At 48.5% G+C, this 20,180-nt stretch overlaps 1 long non-coding RNA gene across 3 annotated transcripts in view; it reads left to right on the forward strand.

Moving 5' to 3' along the window:
* The first annotated feature begins 7,613 nt into the window (after positions 1-7,613).
* The window catches only part of LOC120886918 (uncharacterized), a 66,624-nt gene continuing 54,057 nt past the window's right edge, over positions 7,614-20,180 (forward strand). For 2 of the 3 annotated variants that reach the window (XR_013439489.1, XR_013439490.1), the window contains exons 1-2: positions 7,614-7,697; positions 9,504-9,602. This is a non-coding gene — a long non-coding RNA (uncharacterized LOC120886918). Of the gene's footprint in view, positions 7,698-8,580; positions 8,689-9,503; positions 9,603-20,180 lie in introns of all 3 variants that reach the window. The other variant, XR_013439491.1, reaches the window with a different exon arrangement.

Consider the following 20,180-nt stretch of genomic DNA (forward strand, 5'->3'; position numbering starts at 1 on the left):
TCAATATGGAGGGGACCAGGACCAAACTGTGGGAAATGGAGGCTGACTGGCCCACATGGCAGTCCCCTGCCCCAGACACCTGCAGGCACCAGGTGGTCCAGCTTCTCCATTTTCCCTTAATATTTGACATGCATCTGCCCACTGCAGACTAGGTGCCATGCTGTGAACTTGTTATGTCATTGTCATCTGAGCCATCTCAGAGGGAGGTGTGAACATTCCTCATTCAGGGTCACAGAGGAAATGAGGCTTGAAGAAGTAAAGTGGCTTTCCCAGAGTACATACTGACAAAAGTCAGGGAAGGATCTTGATCGGATGGGTCCATTGACCACCACTGCCTTAAACTCTGGATTAAAGAGAGAATTATTCTAACTAATTTGGGGGTGCCCCTTTCTATTCCCTGTCATCAGAGGGTTGTCCCAGAAGACCAGTGACTTAACAACATGGAGCTGGACACTCATCTCTGTTCTGGTTGCTTGTTATGGGCCTATGCCCAGCAGCCTGTCATTTCCAATACAGTGTCCCCCAAGATGACACACAAACTGCCCCCTGGGGACCAGTCCCAGGCACTGTGGGTCTCAGGCCTCCCTTTGGAGCCCTCCAAGCAGCCAAGCAAAGCCTTTCACCTACATAGCCATGGTTTCCCTAGGCTACCCGTGTGTCGAGAGGCTGCACCCACCCACTCAGACCTCCTGGCACCTAGAGACGGCCAGCGCAGAGCAGTGACAATCATTGCTCTTATTTCCAAACAGGTGGGAAGCCCTGGTGACCTCAGTAGGTCTCCTGATCCCAGTTCCAGGGCTTCCTTTCTTTAAAAATGTTTTGATTGACACAAATAATAATATTCCACTGTGTATATGTTCTATATTTTCTCTATCCATTCATTAGTTGATGGACACTTAGGTTGTTTCACTATCTTGGCTATTGTGAACAGTGCTGCAGTTTAAACACAGGAATGTGGATATCTCTTCAACATACTGGTTTCATTTCCCTTAACTGTATTCCCCCAGAATGGGGTTGCTGGAACATACGGTAGTTCTAGTTTTAATTTTTTGAGGAACCTGTGCATTGTTCTTCATATTAATTGTACTAATTTATATTCCCACCAAAAGGATGCAAGGATTCTGCCCTTTTCTCTAAATTCTTGCCAACACTTGTTATCTTTTGTCTTTTGATAATTCTGGGGCTCATTCTTTATGACTGTCCCTATCCTAATTTCTTCCATTCCCAACCTCACAGCATTTGGGTCATGATTTACTTATGAATTCTCCAGGAGCACCAGGTGAGGATCCACAATAAATATCAATATGACCTGTACAATCAGCTGCTCCCTGTGCACCTCTTAGGAAGAATCATCAACACAGATCCCTGCACACAAGGTTGCTGACTGATTCACAATAGTGGTTTTGGCAAATTGTCATTGCAAGCTTACACTGATGAACAGAACTGTCCCCTGCCTCTTGTCTGTCTTTTAACCATAAACATACTCTTAAGAGTTCTCCCATATCAATTGCTGGCTTTACAAAAAAAAAATTTTAAAAGCAGGTTACAAAACACTATGCAAAGTAGAACCACATCATATGTAAACATTTTTCTCTATGTGATTATGTTGTCATATAGACATGCCCACAAAAAAAGGCACACAAGAGACTTAAACTCCAGCCCTTGTTATCTTAGAGTAATGAAAAGCCAGATGACTTATTTCTTTGTTTTTGTTTGTTTTCTAAGTTTTCCAAACTACTCACATACAACTTTCAGCAGCACTTCTGTGAGGCAAAGATCTTGCCAAAGGCAAGGTACAATGTGCCCCAAATCCATCCCAGGGACCTCCACCAGCAGTCACGGCCCTGCCCTTGAGGAAAGGGTGTTGGGACTCACCCCACCTGACCCCAGCATGAGTTCACATGCATACGTGCCCCCATGGTCACCTATACATCAGTGCAATGGCGTGATGTAAAGCTGGATGTGTCACACTACCATCCAAAAGTGGCACCGCCAAGTTAGCAAGCTGCAAAGGAGCAGGAAACATACCTAGCAACGCCAGGTGCTCCTCCTGGCGCCAAACCTGCCATGGACTGGATGCCTGTCCCCCTCCCCCAACCCCCACCCCACCCAGAATTCATAGGTTGAAACCTAATTCCCCAATGGGATGGTGCTTGGAGGTGGAGTGTTTGGGAAGTGATGAAGTCAGAGGGTGGATCTCATGATTTCATAATCCTCCTAAATTGAATCTGTGCCTTTGTAAGAGACACAAGAGGGATAAATTCCGTCTTGGCCATGGGAGGATACAAGGAGTAGGCAGCCCTCTGCAAAAACCCAGGAGGCATGCCCTCACCAGACATTGGATCTGCTGAGGTCTTGATCTTGAACTTCCCTGTCCTCAGAAATGTAAGTAATACATGTTTAAGTCACCCAGTGTATGGTAGTTGGTTTCAGTAGCCTGAGCTGACAAATATCCTACCCACCATGAAATCACATGGGGAAGGTTAACCCCAAGGTCAGGACAGGGTGGTTCAGAAGGGGCCCAAGGGGGCTTCAACTGTGGCCTGCAACATTACATTGATTTAGGATTTATTAGAGCAGTTGTCGGGAGCAATGGGTTTATTGTTTCCTTTCTCTGTATTTTTCTAAGTAGGAAACATTTGAGTTACTTGGTCTAAGGATGGGGCTCCCGTGTGTGTCACCTGGGCTTATCCAACTGCAATGTGCAGATGTGTGTACAGATGGCTGTGACCAGGCTGCACCCTTCACTGGGCAGAGGTTTGCTCCAACATAGGAGTGCTTCCAGGGAGTCTGGCCGCTGGATCACAGCACTAATTTGGACACACGCCACCAAATAACATGGGGTGGGGGTGGAAAGACCGACTGCTCTGTCTCCAGCCAGGGAGGAGAAGGGGCTGAGCTCCTTGATGAGATGCCTCTGAAACAAGAGCAGTTTTCATGAATCTGCCCTAGTGTGGCAAGGGATGGCAGATACCCGCCCTGGCACCTGCAGACTCCTGAACACCAAGGGCGGTTGCTGTTCTTCTCCCCAGATGGCACTGTGCCCTGGGACAAGCACCGGAAACTGTTTGTTTTTCCTTCCTGTGAACAATAGGGTAAAGAAGGCATGGTCTGTCTACATTTGGTGATGGTTGTAAAACTAACTGAGAAAAGGCAGTGGAAACCTTAAAAGAAGTCAAACAGCAAAATCCGTGTATTTTAGGGAGTGTTGAGTCACGGTGTTCAAAGACTTGGAAAGTAATTCGATTTGTTCTAGTTTTTAAATTTGAAAATTCTAGTCAAAGTAACCCCCAATAAATAGGCTTTACAAAAGCAAATAAAACACAAAACAAAACCTAATGGTAAAATCTCTCTCCATCCTCTCCCACCTCTGACTACCCTACCTTCCACACCAGTTCCACCATCCCAGGCAGGGTTAAACCCTTTCTTACCTTTCTGTTTTTCATTGGCCATTCTCTTAAGCCTCAATAAAATGCTGGTCCTCCTGTTTTGTGTTTTATGAGCCTTTGATAAGATATACCGACTCTCTGATATGGAGGCTGAATACAGTAATTAGCTCCTTCTCCTCCCTGTCCCTCCCACATTCTCCACCTCCCGTTCATGGGGAATGTTTCAACTCTTCCGGAAGGTTCTCCCTGAAACTACTAACACACTTTCTCTCTCCTGTCTGCTATTCCACCTTTGCTCTGTGTTTTGACTCCCTTTCTACTCACTCCCCGCAGCCCCAGGTGCTTTTGCAAAGTTTGACTATAATAAAGGTGGATTCCAATGGTTCCACCCTGGGCTGAGCCCACCAATATTACAGTACTCACTGCACAGGGAAACTGAGCCCAGGGAGCCTAATGTGGACACCTCCATCTCAGCTCACTCAAAGAATACATTCCCAGGATCAAGAGCAGATTGGGAGCTGGGTTTGGTGTTGTGCTGGTGCAGCTACTCAGCAGGCTGAGGCAGGAAGAATCTCTTGAGCTCCAAAGTTCCAGGCCAGCATGAGGAATACAGTAAGAACCTCTTACAAGATAAAAATAAACAAATAAAGGAGCAAATTCATTAGGTGAATCCATTTTTCACTTTATCTGTACCTCCAAGTCATATCACATTTTAGTTTGCTATGTATTTTATTATACACTTAATTTTTTTATACACGTAATTTTTTTTCTATAGCTTTTAATCCTTACCTATTTATTTATCTGTTTATTTTTGGAAGCAGGAATCGAACCCAGGGGCACTTAACAATTGAGCCACATCTTCAACCCTTTTTATTTATTATTATTATTTTTTTTTTTTGAGACAGGGTCTCTCTAAATTGCTTAGGGCCTTGCTAAATTGCTGAGGCTGGCTTTGAATTTGTAATCCTCCTGCCTCAGCCTCCTGAGCCACTGGGATTACAGGCGTATGCCACCTTGCCCAACTTCCTTTTTTTTTTTTTTTTTTTTTCAGAGAGAGAGAGAGAGAGAGAGAGAGAGAGAGAGAGAGAAAGAATTTTTTTTTAATATTTATTTTTTAGTTCTCGGCAGACACAACATCTTTGTTGGTATGTGGTGCTGAGGATCGAACCCGGGCCGCACACATGCCAGGCGAGCGTGCTACCACTTGAGCCACATCCCCAGCCCTTGCCCAACTTCCTTACCTCTTATTTGCAGAATAATAACATGCTTGTGCCTCACCTCAGTTTTACTCTTTTTGTCCCCTTGCCTCCTCTCCTTCTCTAATCTCCTCCCCATCCCAAGTCTACACATAGTACTTGAGACTCACCACCCTCTGGTGAGTCAGTGCATAGTATAAATCTCATATCTTTCTTTCTCACTTTCCTGGAATATATTCTCAAATAATGGTCCCAGAAAGGATTGTGGCAGGTGGGTTTGTTTTTTACTTATTCTTTTTTTTAAATACTTTTTTTTTCCTTCCATTTGGGAATACTCTACCACTGAGCTACATCCCAGTCTTTTTCATTTTTGAGACAGGATCTTTCTTTTTTTTCTTTTTTATCTTTTTAATTTATTTTTTAGTTGTAGTTGGATACAACACCTTTATTTCACTTGTTTATTTTTTTGTATGTGGTGCTGAGGATGGAACCCAAGGTCTCGCCCGTGCGAGGCTGCGAGGCGAGTGCTCTACCACTGAGCCACAACCTCAGCCCAGAGAGACAGGGTCTTTCTAAGTCGATGAGGTAAGCCTTGAACTTGTGATCCTCCTGCCTCCATCTGCAGAACAGCTGAGTTTACAGGCACGTACCACTACATCTGGCTGTTTTGAAACCTCAAAGTTCTGAAAATATTGTTCTTCTGCCCCTTATTGATTGATAATTTAGCCCAATATAGAAAACTAAGTTCAAAATTACTTTCCTGTTCTTTTGGGAGCGTGGTAACACATGGGAAGTCTGACGCACTAGGGTTCTCAGCCTTTGCAGCAAACATCTTACTTTTTACTGTTTTGGAAGTCAGGCAGCTGATCTTGTCCACTGTTGCTCTGCACTTTCTTACGGCCCTTTCTAAGAGCAGACATTGTTCCTTCAGCCTGTATTCCATGGACCCCTCCATCTGAAGACTCTGTCTCTGTAGGTCTGAAATGTGTCTCATACATCACTGCTCCTTTTCCTCCTTCACTGTTCTTTCCTTTATGGGCTCCATGTTACTTGAAGGCGGACTTGCTGAATTGATCTTCCTATCTCTTACTCTTTCTTTCTGGATTAGCCCTGTGTTTACTTTCCTGTTTTTCTCCTGGTCTGCTCCCAAGCTGAGACAGGCCTCTGGACTCAAATTTCACTCATCCTCTGAAGCCCAGACCACACATCATGCCCTGACCCTGACTTTCTTGGCATCTGTGCTGAGGAAGTGCCCATGGCCCCCCTCAGTGTGGCACCTTGTCCTGATCCTTACTAGGTTGCTGATACAGGAAAGGACTCTTCATTCTCAATGGGCTGTGGACGAGATGGAGGATCTGGGGAGAGCGGAAAGGGCGCTCTGGAAAGTTATGGGGAGGGTGTTGAGGGACTGAGAGGAACTCTGAGTTAGGGCTGTGTGGGAAGTTGGGGGGTGTTCAGTGGGGCTTTAAATGACTGTGGGGGGCCAAGGAGGACTGTGGATTGGCTTAGGGTGGGGTTTGGGGGGACCATGGGTAGGACTGTGGGAAGCTGGGGGTGGGACTATGGGGAGCTTGAGGAAGCTGTGGGTTGGGCTTTAGGGACTGGGGGTGCACAGAAGCTATGTCTGTCAGTCCTTGGGGGGCTGGGGGTGATACTATGGGGTACTGCCCTGTTCAGACCATCAGGGGCTCCAGGAACAGGGAGAGCAAGAGGGAGGGAACAGGCCAGGGGCCCTTCCACAGATTCCCAAGGCTCTAGTAAATTCCTGGAATTCATGAACTGCTTGCCTTGAGGGGTTTTCCAGGAAACCAGGAAGGCCTGTGATTCCTGTGTGGCCTGATAGGTTGAGATAGCACTGGTGACTGTAGGGAGACCTCTGGTGAGGAGGGGTCCTGACATGTGTCATTCCCTGCAATGCAGACTGGCCACATTGTCTAAGGCCCACAGATTCTGCTTTCCTTCACAGGCCACTGACCTCTGGGGGAGATGACAATGCCTCATGTCCTCGTGTCCTGTTCAGTCTCTAACACAACACTCCCAACCCCCCACTCCCTCCACCCCTGCACAGCAGCCCGTGCCCTGAAGGCAGCCTGGCCCTACCCTATGGGACCCTGACCTGTGACCACCACCGGACATCCCTATCCCCTGGAGTGTTCACCCTGCCCCTTCCCCGTGCTCACATTCCAGTGGGGGTGGGTGGGGGGTGGGGGGGTGGGGGGGTGGCCTCTGTCTTGGCCTTCATGGTGCGGATGCAGTTGGTTGTAGGCCTCAGAACTGGTTGGCTGTCACTGTGGCTGCTAGAGTTTGTGTTTCTGACCTTCCAAAAGTCCTTCTACCCCCGAGAATAGGCGGCACCTACCCTGAGACCCCCACCCTGCATACTACTTCCATGAAAGAAAAATGATGCTGTGTGGTGGTTTCAGGTAATCGTGATCATCACTCGCATCCATCTTTGCATGTTGTAATTTTAAGGTGCTGACAAAGACCCTCGGGGAGAGTTGGGGTGACTCCACCCTTCTCATTTCTGAGGGGGCCTGGGTCTCAGAGTCTCCGCACCTCACCTCAATGTGACTGGCCTCTGCACTTCTAGGCCCTAACTTGCCCTGCCCATCATGACCTGTTCCAGCATGGAGGCTGCCCCGACCAGTGTCCTTATAATTGGACTCACCAGGTTCCTCTGGTCCCGACCCTGACCTCTAATCATGTGATCATCTGCCCCTGCAGAGGCCTGCAGGTACCCAGAGTTACTGCCTCTTCCTGTCCCCAAAGGTCATGCTGGGGACAACTGCTGCTCTTTCTTTCCTCAGGCTCCTTCCTCCCTGTGCTGGAGCTGTCTGGGGATAGTCAGGAGGAACCCTGGAGATATCTTGGGCAAGACGCACATAGAGACCAAGTAGCAGAGTGACTTGAGCAGGTGATAGTTTGGAAATTCAGTGAAGAGTCTGTTCAAATTATTTTAACAGTGGGGGCTTCTGCCATGATGCTTTAGAAGTTTTTCTTTTTTCTTAATTGTTGTTTTTCTTTCTCTTTTCAGCAGAGGGGACCTGTTGCTAGAAGCTCTAGATTCATTCATGCTCAGGCTCAAAAGAGGATCTGCTACCCATGAAGATGGGTAGGTGTAAATTCTGTTGGTTCCACCATCAAAGTAGATTCCACCCAGAAGACTCCAGGGTCTCTTTCCTGGACTAAGACACCAGCCACCCCCTGTCCGCAGTCAAGCCTTCTCAGATAGCCTTTAACTCTGGATCCCTTCTTATTCCCAAAGGTCTCTGGACCCTTCCTGATCTAGGCACCTGCCTCTCCTCTCAAATTCTGCTTCGTCCGTCCTTACCTTCCTGCCAGCCCCATCCTGCAGAGCCTCCCTGCAGTTTCCTGTCTACAGCAAGAGGCTGCTGGTCTCTGGGGCCGTGGCAGGCACTCTCCTCTCCAGATATGGAGGCCTGCTGCTCACTTCTCGCAGGCCTCCACTCGATCGCCTCTCACTGGAGAGCCATCCCCAAATTCCAGCTGAGGAGCACCCCTCCCATCACTCTCAAGTTGCTCCCCAAGTCATCCTTTGATCCCCGAGGACGTGTTGGCCAGAGGATGGGTGCATTGGTCGGGCCACCCCCTCCCACATCCCTTCTAGGTCCTCTCACTAGCCCATTTATCCCCCCACTTCCTCCAGGCCCAGCCCCACTGTGCTTTGGAGCGACAGCTGCAGCTGCTTCCACTCCCTAAGATGAAAGAGGAAGCTCCTCTGGAGTGGCCAGCAGCACTTTCTCAGCCACACGTTGGCTGGCTTAGTCTAGAGGGTGAGGGTGATAAGAAGGAAGCCCGCGGGAATCCTGTGTACCATTGAGATCCCAGATGCTTTCTAAATACTGGGCCCCGTGTGACTCACTCCATTCCCTCAGCAACCTGGTTTACAGATGAGGCCACCAAGGCATATGTGGAGAATCAGCACTTGTCATGGGGCTGGAGGGACAGCACCTTGACTCTGCTCTTACCTGCAGAGGGGAATTCGGCAGTATCTACCACACCTGCGGCCCTGGAACTCACGAGCCTCTCCCAGGGAATCACTCTGATGGAGACGAAGCAAAGGACAGGCAAGGTTATTCTAGGTAGCATATTTTGTGATGCCTAATATACCCACTTTGAAGTACTATACATCCATCAAAAAGAATGTGAGGGAGCTAGGGGTGTGGCTTGGTAAAGAAAAAATTAAAAAGAGAAAGTTCTATAGTACACAGAGGATACTACTACTTGTTTAAGAAAGTAGGGAACATTTTTAAAAAGTTATATGTGTACATATCTATGCATCTATGTATATTTCATTTTTGTAAAAAGAGGGAATAGAGTGGAAGCCACATTTCTCCAGGTGTGTTTCTTCCTACAACTTTATTGAGATATAGTTCACACATTATACAATTCATCCATTTAATGACCAGACTTCAATGGATTTTAATATATTCACAGACATACCCGACCATCACCCAGTCGATTTGAGAATGTCCCTCATAAAGGAAATCTTGCACACAACTATCACCCATCCCCCTCCACCCTAAGCAACCACTAATCTACTTTCTGTCCCTATGGGTCTGCCTCCTCTGAATATTTCATATAAATTGAGTCATACCATTTGTGGCCTCTGTATCTTGCTTTAATGTAGCTGTTATGGTTTGGATATGAGGTGTCCCCCAAAAGCTCATGTGTCAGAAAATGAAAGAATGTTCAGAGGTGAAATGAGTGGATTAGGAGGGTTGTGACCTAATCAGTGGATTAATTCACTAATATGGATTAACCTGGTGATAAATGTGGGCTGGTAGGGTGTGGTGGGAGGAAGTAGATCACTGGGGACATGCCTTTAGGGGCTCCTTTTTGTCCCTGGTGACTGAAGATCTCTCCCTCTCTCTCTGCTTCCTGTTCCCATGTCCAGAGCTGCCTTCCTCCCCTCACTTTTCTGCCATGATGTCCTTGCTCACCTCTGGCCCGGAACAATGGCGTTGGCCATCTATGGACTGAGACCTCCGAAACTGTGAGTCCCAAATAAGCTATTCCTTCTCTACATTGCTCTTGTCAGGTTTTTTTAGTTGCACCAATGAAAAAGCTGACTCCAACAGTGGCATAATATTTTTAAGAAACATCCATGTGGTAGCACATTATATTCCATTCCCTTGTGGCCAAATAATGACGTAGTGTATGGATAGAACTTCTTTGAATCTATTCACAACTGGTGGATGTTGGGTTGTGCCTGTTTGGGGGCTGTTAGGAATGATGCTGCTCTGAACATTTCTGTGTAAGTTTTTAACGTGGACACATGTATTTATTTCCCTTGAGGATATACCCAAACCTGAAGACCCTGGGTCCTGTGGTGACTCTACATTTAGCTATTTGAAGGCCTGCCAGACTGCTTCCAGCTGCACCATTTTACTTTCCCACTGGTGATCTAGGAGAGGTCTCATTTCTCCATGGCCTAATACTCGTTATTGTCCACTTTTGGATAACAGCCATCCTAATGGATGTGAAGTGGTACCTCACTGTGGTTCTACTTCACATTTCTCTGATCATTAGAGTGAACATTTTTACCTCCACTTTTGCTTTCATTTAATGATATCATATCAAAATTCATTTGATAAAATGAAATAGAAATGAGGGTGACAGTCCCATGTTCACTACCATCTTGGACCGTTGACCCTCATGAGCCCTTGATGCAAGTGTCCCGGGCCTGAGCCCACCATTCTGTCATGGGTCAATCAGGCCTCTGCTTCCTGAGGCAGCAACTTCCTCAGCCTACGAGGACGACATTGGCTCTTCTGCACAGCAGTCAGCATCCAGAGCACCTGTGGTGGCCTTTCCTATGGCCTCTTTGCTGGCATTGGATGATCCCTCTCCTTACTGCTCCCCAGGCCACCCAAGATGCTGGTACCTGAGAAAACCCTCCATTTCTGGCCCTCAACCCAATATAGGAAGCAACTGGAGGGAGGGATACTGGGACATTTCCTATCCTGCCAGTGGCCAGGAGAAGCTTGAGGAGATACTGCTTCTGGGAGGGTACCCCATGGCTGGTGAAAGGAGTTTGTTTCCATGCACATTCATATTCAGGAGCCCTAGAGAGCTGGGACACCCTGTCATCCTATCCTGCTGCTGGATATCCGGCTGGGGCAGGCTGGGGCCACTAGCAGCACCGTTGCCTTGGGGAGAAGACAGCCTGATTAGGGAGAAGATCATCAGGGCTCAGTGTGTTAGGCAGGTTTTTTTAGTGACCAAAATACCAGATAGGATCAGCTTAGAGGAGGGAAAGTTCATTTTGGCTTATGATTTCAGAGGTTCAGTCCACAGCGGGTGACTCCACTGCTCTGGGCCCAAGATGAGGCAGCAGGCACATCACGGCAGAAGTGCCTGGTGGAGGGAATCTTCCAGGTCATGCCCCCAGTGACCCATCTCCTCAAGTCACCATCCCTCACACACCCATAGTTACCACCCAGTCAGGGCATTCAAACTCGGAGGGACTGACTAGGTTCTAGCTCTCATAATCTAATTATTTCACCTCTGAATATCCCTGCATCAATGCAGGAGCTTTTGGGAGACACTTTATGTCCACTTGGGGAATAGCACTACCAAGCAGTTTCCGTCAGGTATCACCAGTTAGGGAAGAGTCATCAAGATGCCACTTAAATACCTGTTGGCTCTGGAAAGTCCAGAAGAAAATCCAGAACCACATGAAGCAATAAATGACTAGCAGGACCCAATAAAGCATGGGCCGGGGTGGGGTGAGCTTCCTGAAGAGAGATTCTAATTACGTGACTTGTGACCAGAGTCAGGGACTTGAAGAGGAGGACTCCCCCTCTCCTGCCACGTGGAAGGAATTGGCAGAGCAACCTCAACACAGTCTCAGCCCCCTGGCTGGGTGCCAGCCAAGCAGGGCCACTCCATTGAACTCTCTGCCAGCCAAGAATGTAACCCGACGTGCCTCGGGAAGGTAACTCTGACACTGTCTTGGATAACCAAATCGTAGAATCATTCATCCAAATGTTAACGAGAATCAAACCCACAATTTTAACCTTATTAAACATGTGCATTGGGTCTTGTCAGTGTTTGTGGTGTTTAAGATAATCCAGCTCATTAGACTCCTTAGGCCAGCTTTTTACTGAAATTTTAAAGTTGTAATTGAGTGATTAACTTAGACTTGAGATTTTTAACTTGAAATCTAAGTCTTATAAAATATTGGGACACTAAGAGAACGTGTCATAATATTTTAATGTGTTAGATTTATAACTAATACTTAAGGGTTTTCTTTTCTCTTCCTTTGCCTTATTCCTTGTTATTGAGATCAGTGGAGGACTTTTTTAAAAAGCAAATTAAAATTAAATGTACAAATTTGTAGAGTTTTTGTTTGTTTATTTTTTTTTTTTGATACTGGGCATTAGACCCAGGAGCACTTACCCACTGAGCCCCTCTCCTAGTTTTAATTTTGAGACAGGGTCTCACTAAGTTGTTTAGGGCTTTGCAAAACTGCTGAGACTGGCCTCAAACTTGTAATCCTCCTGCCTCAGCCTCCCATTGCTGGGATTACAGGCAAGTGCCATGCCTCCTGGTTTCTATGCTTCTTTATAAAATAAGTACATTAGTAAATTGAATTTAAAAGCTGAAGAAAGAACTAGAACTTTTAACATTTGTAAATTTAGTGAATATCAACTTACAGAATTTTAAATGCTAAATAAAAAGTTTTGAATTGTGTGCACAAAATGTCCCCTTTGAGGATCTCAACATCTCCTGGTGAATGGGTGTGGAATTCGAGGCTCGAGTGGGGGTTTAGGGAATTCTGTTCACTGCTCTGGCACGCGGGGTTTAGCCCTGCCATCCAGCCAGGGCTGTTTCGCCGTTGGCACTGGCATATAGCCATCAGTCCATCTGGCTGTGTCTTCAGTCTATCTGCACCACAGCCAAAAAAATGCCACCAACCTGTTCCCATCACTCAGAATCACCACCCTCTGCCTAGTGGCTCTGACCACCTGAATTTGCTGCCCTCTCGGGGGCAGATCTGTCACTGCCTCGGGGTTCCTCCCCACCATTTAGCCTCCTTGGCCTGTTTGTCCCTGGAATGACTGAGGGGCTCGGGTCTAGAGACTGCACGGGCTGCTCCCTCCCAGTGGGCACTCCTTCCTACCTCTCCCTGCCAGTTCCTTCTTGCCTTTCCTCTCTTCTCAGAGGCCCCTGACTCCCCCGTCTGAAGGAGCCCCTGTTGCCCCTTGAAACTTTATCCTCTTTTCCTTCTCCCCTCACTGACTGCCATTTTGTTATATTTATGGGTTTTGTTGGGTGTTAGTTGTCTTCTCCATCAAAATGCTCAGAGCACAAAAAGCCTCCTTTGTGTCTGAGAACGTTGAAGACTCTAGTTGATGTGCAATAGATATTTATTGAGCATGGGAATGATTAAGGAACACGTGGGAAGGATCACTGTACAGGTGAGAAAACAAGCTCGCAGGATCACTTGGCCAGTGTTGCTCAGCTCCTGATGAGCAGGGCTGCATTCTCTGACTCATGCCACCTATGTACCTGAACCTGTGGCAGGGGCTGGGGAGGTGGGCAGAGAACACTTCCAGATGAGTGATGGATGAGCCCTTGTTGTGGTTAGAATGTTTGTCCTCCAGAATACCGGTGTTGGAAACTGAATCTCCAAATTCATATGTTAATGATATTTGAAGGTGAGGTCTTTGGGAGATGGTTAGGATTAGATGAGGTCATGAGAGTGGGGCTCCCATGATGGCATTGGTGGCTATGTAAGAAGAGGAAGAAAGATTCAAGCTCTCATGCTTGTTCTGTCTTTCCATGTGATGCACTCCACCATGTCACTATGCAGCAAGAAAGCCCTCACCAGATGCCATGCCATGCTCTTGGATTTTATAAACTCCAGAAACATAAGTCAAATAAACTTCTTTTCTTTACTGGTTACCCAATCTCAGATATTTTCTTATAGAGACAGAAGATGTAGTAAGATAGCCTTCAAGGGATGGATGGAGGACTTTGTCAGGGAGAGGACAAGGACACAAGGTACTACTTCAAAGGAAAAGACACAAAGACCCAGGAGATGCACAGAGTTGGGCGGAGAGGAAGTACCAGTGTTTGTGGGATTCAGGAGCAAAGGGCATACCTGGTACAGAAGCCATACATCATCTGATGGCTGGTTTAGTTGGACATGGGGACAAAGAAAGGGTGGGTGAGATGGCAGGGCCCAGTAGGAACTTGGAAGGCTCTGCCCTGGGATTTGGGAATAGGGCTAAGTAGTTCCAGGAACTTTTTACACCTGTGTGATGTGACTCACATTTTCAGCATGGTTAGCTGGATAGGGGATTGGGTTGGCCATGAAATCGAATCCTATCAGCACTGATGTGGACAGAGGCAGTGGAAGGAGGGTCAGAGTACCCAGGCAGGTGGCCTCTTGGAGTGTAGGTCTTGTACCTTGCTATGAAATTCATCCTCACACTGCAAGGTCTTTCTGTTTCGTATGTCTCTGGTGAGCTGAGGTTGCAGAGTGTCCCATTCTGTCCCTGCTTAGAAGCCTGGAACTGCCTTTGAAGAAAGGAGACCAGCATAGAGATAGACCTGTGACCTCCTGTGACCTCCAGCCTGGATGAAAGATAAGTTTTTATAGGGCAGGGGCTTCCAGCCTATTAAGCCAAGGAGGGGCTTTGACTCCACATCACTCACACACCCAAATCCTACCACTGATGAGAGAGACTTTTAGACAGATTAGGAGATCCAGGAGTCACAGATGTTTGTGGTTCATAGACAAAAGGAATTGATGGGGAGCTCTGGAGCAGTTTTTGAGTGGAGCTGCTGAACTTGGAAGGAAGAGAATTGTGGGATTCAATGGTGGGGCTCAGGTTGGAGGGTTATCAGAGGGAAGCTTGAAAGCATGAGGTCTCATACCATGACTGGCATCAGAATCTTCTGCAGAGCTTGTTAAACACAGAGTTTCTAATTCAGGGAGTCAGGGAAGGGCCTGTGCTTACCAGCAGATTCTCAGGGAGTGCTACAGCTGCTGGTCCTGATAATACCCTGAAAAAAATCAGCATTATAAACCGAGGCTGTGTCCATTCTTTTTATTTCATGAAAAAATAAAGCAATGAGAGGAGATGAGCAAGTCCATTTAAGCCTGTTGGGTCCAATATTGGGGAACTTGATGTGCCTCCTCTTTGAAAACTGTACCACATGGTGAAGCAGGTAGGCCTGTAATCCCAGCCACTCCAGAGGCTGAGGCAGGTTGGAGGCCAGCCTCTGTAACTTAGCAAAAACTCAAAATAAAAAATAAATAAATAAAAGGGCTGGGGAATGTAGCTCAGTGATAGAGCAACCTTGAGCTCAATCCCCTGTGCTGCAAAAGCAAACACAAAAAATAAAAAATAAAAATAATAAAAATGAACCCAAATCTGGTGTAGTGGTGTGGGAGACGCAAGGATTTTAGGGAAGGGATCTGGAGTTTATTTCCTTGTGGCCCCCAATGTAAGAGGTCTTTTGTCTTGTCTGTCTTGTCATGTCTTTGGCTCTGTCCCAGCCTGGTGGATCCTTCCTGAGCAAAGAATGAGTCCTTATTCCTGTCTTCCAGCTTCCCAGCCCAAGAGGGACACATAGGCTGTGAGGAGGGTTCTGGGATCTGGAGAATGGGGCTGGGAGTGTGATATGGGGTGCTCAGAGAGGAAGGGGACTAGGTGGCGCTGTGTGTCAGGCCTTGTATATAGAGACGGGCCAATGAGGGACAACAGGGCTGAAGAGGAGACTGGCTGGGCAAGAAAGGTCTCCGCGTTCAAGCTTTGGGCCCAACTTGGAGAAGTGGGTGGCGCAGGGACCTCCCTCTGTCCCCACAAGTCCAGGGGACACACTCCCTTCTCCAATACAGGTTTATCTTCTGACACTGACACAGTTAGAGTCCCAGAGATCATTTCCCATGGGGCTTGAAATTGACCAGGGCAAGTGGCAAAGAGTGGGTGAGAACATGCCAGGTCCAGGGCCCTCAAGAGCGTGGCGGGCCTGGCAGGCTCCCGGGCACTCCGCCCAGCCTGAGCAGCCAGGCTAATTACCCTACCCTAAAAGCCCTGCAGGAGCAGCAGACCGCGCCCACCTACCGGCTGCGTGCTCCAGGCCCCGCCCACAACTCGCTGGCACTCCTAGCTCCCCAGTGACTTGTGGCAGAGGCTGCCAGTCAAGAGGCCTAGCAGCCTTGGAGAAGGCGGAGCCAGTGGCCTTCCGAGTCATCTGACCTTGAGGGAAGGTCGCTTGGTTCTCCACGTGCCACAAGTCTGTCTGTCCTAGGAGGTCTCTGCTCCTGCTTACCCTTTAGCCCCGTCCTGCTTCTTGATTTTCAGGCTCTCCTGGCTGCTAGCGAGTCGCTTAACATCCTTAGTCTCAGTCTCCCCACGTATAAAACGAGGATGGATTTGTTTCCAGGTCTAAATGAGCTAATGTGTGTACAATGTAAAGCTTATCTTATTAGTTATATCACTAACACCATCATCATTATAATTGCCGATCTTATCCAGTGGCCAGCAGTTCCTGTCTGGCACATCATAAATGTCAGAGGGATGAACTTGACAGATCTTTACAGATGAGAAAGTGTGTGTGTGTGTGTGTGAGGGGGCAGGGGGAAGCAAGGTTTGGGGGTGGGATCTGCAAACTTCTCAACTCTTTAAGGGATCACCTCCTCCCATCGTTTCTTCAGGCATTCCCCCCCCCCCCCCCATGATTCAGCCTGAGGATCTTTAGCAAAATCACCTCCCAAGGAAAACATCACCTTGGAGCTGCTCCCTTGACCGACCCCGACTTTATCGTGTGTATTACGCAGTACTGGGGAGCCCAGGAGCCCATAATTAACCTAATAAGGTGTCTGCTGCTCACACATTGGTGCTCAGGCTCTGCTCCAATGGCTACCTAGTAATTTGCCTGATCTCTGGGATAAGACCTTTGCCTGGACAGGTTCCTACCACAAAGCACCCCATGTTCCAGGTGGAGCCCGTAATTGATGTTTTCATGCTCTCCACTCACTCCCCTACTGCCCTTAGTCCTCTTGAGCCCAGTCTTCAGAGATGAGGCCATTGCACCAAGGTCATATATCAGAGGGACAGGGCTACTCAGGGAGAGAGCAGAAACAATGTGGGTTGCACTAAGCGACATTAGATGGCACTGGGGAAGAAGGCAACCAAACCAAGCCAGCTGATGGCATTTGGGGACGCAATGAGGAAGTCGTTCTACAGCCAACCCAGCAGCCGCCAGCCAGGCTCCCATCCAGCTTCTGTTCCAGGAACCTGTTGGGTGCTGCTGCTACCAACCCCAGGGTTCTCGACCTGGAGCCAGGTCATGTTGACTTCTGAGCTCCACAGGGACAAGAGCCACCCTCTCATACTAGAGCTCCGAGTACTATGCTGCTACCAAGTTCTTCCAAGCCACCTTTTTCTTCAGCCATAGTTACTAGGGGTTGACTCTGAAAAAGAAGCCTAGGCCCTGGAGGAACCAAGCAGGACGCCAAGGCTATTAGAGCTTAGAAGAGGCAAAAGGAGTCCACCACTTTGCAGCGCCCCTCCCCCACCCCCACTGCTGCCACAGGCGCCCAGTGGGCGGGCAGAACCCACAGTCAGGCCCGGAAGCGCTGGGCAAGCCCTGTGGTCTTCTGAGCGCTCGCCCACGCAGCTCCCTTTGATCAGCTCTGCTGGGCAGGTTGCATCATCAGGTAGATTTTCCTGGAGACTATGCCCAAGGAGCTTAGCCATACCCTGGCCAGAAGATCTTGTGTGTCCCAGGCAGAGTGTGAGTCCCTCACCCTGCCTTCGTGGATAGGGCAGTACTGGCTGCCCTGGAGGAGGTACAGGCTGGGCAGAGAGGTGGAGCAGAGCTCTCAGAGGGCCATGATGCCCAACCCCCCTCCAGGGGAGCTGGACTTCTTTTGAAAACAAGCACCCCCACCCCCGCAGATGGGGGTTGGTAGCTGCATCGCTGACTTTTCTGCACTCAGCCTGCCAAACCGCCACATAATCCCCTTGGGTTCCCAGAGCCATCCTGCCCACACAGGTGCTAAGTCCAGCCCTGGGGGATTCCTTGACACCCACTGCTCCAGGTCCAGGCCTGTCCCCAGATGAGGTCCAGGGGTGCTGAAACCCTCCCTAACCTCCTTCCACCGCTGGGTACAGGATAATGGGTGGGGTCTGAGTCAGAGCTAGCTCACCTTGGTTGGGTAGGTGTGTGAGGGTGGGGTCCCTGTGGGGCAGGGGAACACCAGACACGGGGAGGGAGGGTCCGATGGTTTAAGGGCTGTTTGTGCACAGAGCATTTATTCTTCCTGGTCTGCCAGGGTGGGCCACAAGGAGGGCTAAGAAGCCAGCTGTGAGCTTCGGATCTGCCACACTAGATTCTAAGCTTCTACCCCTTGTTCTCTGGATGATCCTTCAAAGTTCCTGCTGTTTCTTGTGAACCTGGCCTCTGTCCCTCAATCAGAGGTTTCCCTCTGTGTTACCCACCAAAAGGGAGACTCAGACCCCAGGCTGCCATTAGTACTGGTTGGACACACAGGAGCAGAAGGCACATGGTCTAGGGTGAAGGGAGGCTGGAGCCTCCCCACCCAGTTCTCACAGCTAGCTGGGTTCTACTCTCTCACTCCATCCCCGCTCTCCTCTTCCTCTACCTGGACTTCATCGTGGGGGTCGTACATTTCCACTTCATGCCGTTTCCAGGAACAGATGAGAACAGAGCCCTGCCTTCACTTTCATCCTTGTATTTTAATTGAGGAGGAGCAATAAATACAGAGTGGGCATTCCTTATCTGAAATGTTTGGGACCAGAAGTGCTTTGGATTTTGGAATATTTGCATGTCGACAATGAGATATTGTAGGGATGGCACCCAAGTCAAAACAGGAAACTCATTTGTGTTTCATATGTCTGAATGTAATTTTATACAATATTTTAAATAATTTTGTGCATGAAACAAAGTTTCTGGATATGGAATTTTCCATTTATAGGTCTCTAATGACCAAAAAGTATTGAATCTGGGGTTTTTGGACTAAGGATGCTCAAATTGTACTAAGTATGTGGGTCAGGTGGCAACCATGATAAATAAAAATCAGAGACAAAGAGACCGTAAAGAGAGGGGATAGTGGGTAGATAGGTAAATTGAGCAGGTGACTTTTAAATAAAGACCTGAAAAAAAAATGATTTAGTGAGACTTGCAAAGTGTTTTCCAGGCAGAGAGAACTCAGACACTAGGTTGTTCTCTGAGAGGGAAGTGTCTGGTATGGTGGGGACAGCAGAAGGCCAGGGGCTTGAGTTGAAGGGTTAGGAAGAGGGACCAGAGGAGGTTAGAGGTGAGAGTGAGGCACATTCTGCAGGGAAATGGGAAGCCCCTGAGGGTTCTAGCAGAGGGGTGACAGGTTCCAAGATGGGTTTTAATTGGGTTATTCTGCAGCATGGAAAATGGGGTGAGGATGGGGGTGGTGTGAAAGTAGGAAGCCAGGCTAAGGGTAGATCCAGGAGAGAGGTGAGGGGTATCCTAGCCTAGGATGGATGGTATAGGGTGAGAGCAGTTGGATGTCCACTGCTCTCTAAAGGCTGCCAGGCTGGGTATGATTGATATGCTGGGGTGGGGAGATATAAAGGGAAGATGAGTTGACTCTGAGATATGGGCTTGAGCACCCACTAGGGGACCTTCTGAGGAAGCACTAAGTCCCCATGGATATATAAGAGAATGTCTTCTAGCCTGCAAAATTATGCTTTCCTTATTAAAGCACTGCCCATTCCTTGGGTCTGATGCCCCCTGTTGGGTGATGTGTTCAAGCAGGCCTGAGTCAGGGTGGGGCATGGGTGGGAAGGGGTGAAGGAGGTGATGGGTCTTCTGCTCTGAGTCGGGAGGAATTGAGCATACTGCTAGAACTTGAACTGTACCCTCTAGTCACAGGGGCCTGGGCTTGGTGTAAAAGCCTCTGCTAGGGAGAAGGGACCAGTTCTGAATGGGTGCCACCTTGTGTGGGGGGTGGGATGGGCCTTTCCCATGGGAATTTGATCCTAGTAATTCAGTGAGAAAAAGACTATATCGTGCCCATTCCACAAGGCTCAGAGATGGAGAGCTTGGCCCAGCCATACCACTGCAGACATCTATCTGCATGCAGCGATCTGGCTGCCACCTAGCCTCCCCACGGCCAGCTTGAGCTTTCTCACAGCATAGGAATATCCCAAGAGAACCGAGGAGAAACTCTTCCACCTTGTGTTCTAGCCTCAGAAGTCACAGAGTGTCACTGATCCCCAAATGGCACACCTGCCTACATTGGAGAGGAGGGAAACTGGCCCTCACCTCTGAGCAGGACTGTCAAAGTCTCCTTGCAAGAAGAGCACTTTGGTAAGAATTGTATTGCTGTCGACTTCAGAAAATATAGTACACCCCAGAGGAGAAGTGGCCTATGGGTGGATGAATGGCACTGATGCCCACCCCAGCAGGCTCTGAGCCCAAGGCACAGGTTCAACTCGTAGTGCTCTTGTTCCCCAGCCTCTTGACCCTGGGTGGGTCCTTGTGCCCTCTGAAGGTGACCCCTCTAGGGGCGCCTACCCTGCCAGCTTCTGAAAGGAGGATGAGGAGTGGA

Source organism: Ictidomys tridecemlineatus, chromosome 5 (assembly GCF_052094955.1).
Source record: "Ictidomys tridecemlineatus isolate mIctTri1 chromosome 5, mIctTri1.hap1, whole genome shotgun sequence".
In the NCBI taxonomy this organism is placed as follows: domain Eukaryota; kingdom Metazoa; phylum Chordata; class Mammalia; order Rodentia; family Sciuridae; genus Ictidomys; species Ictidomys tridecemlineatus.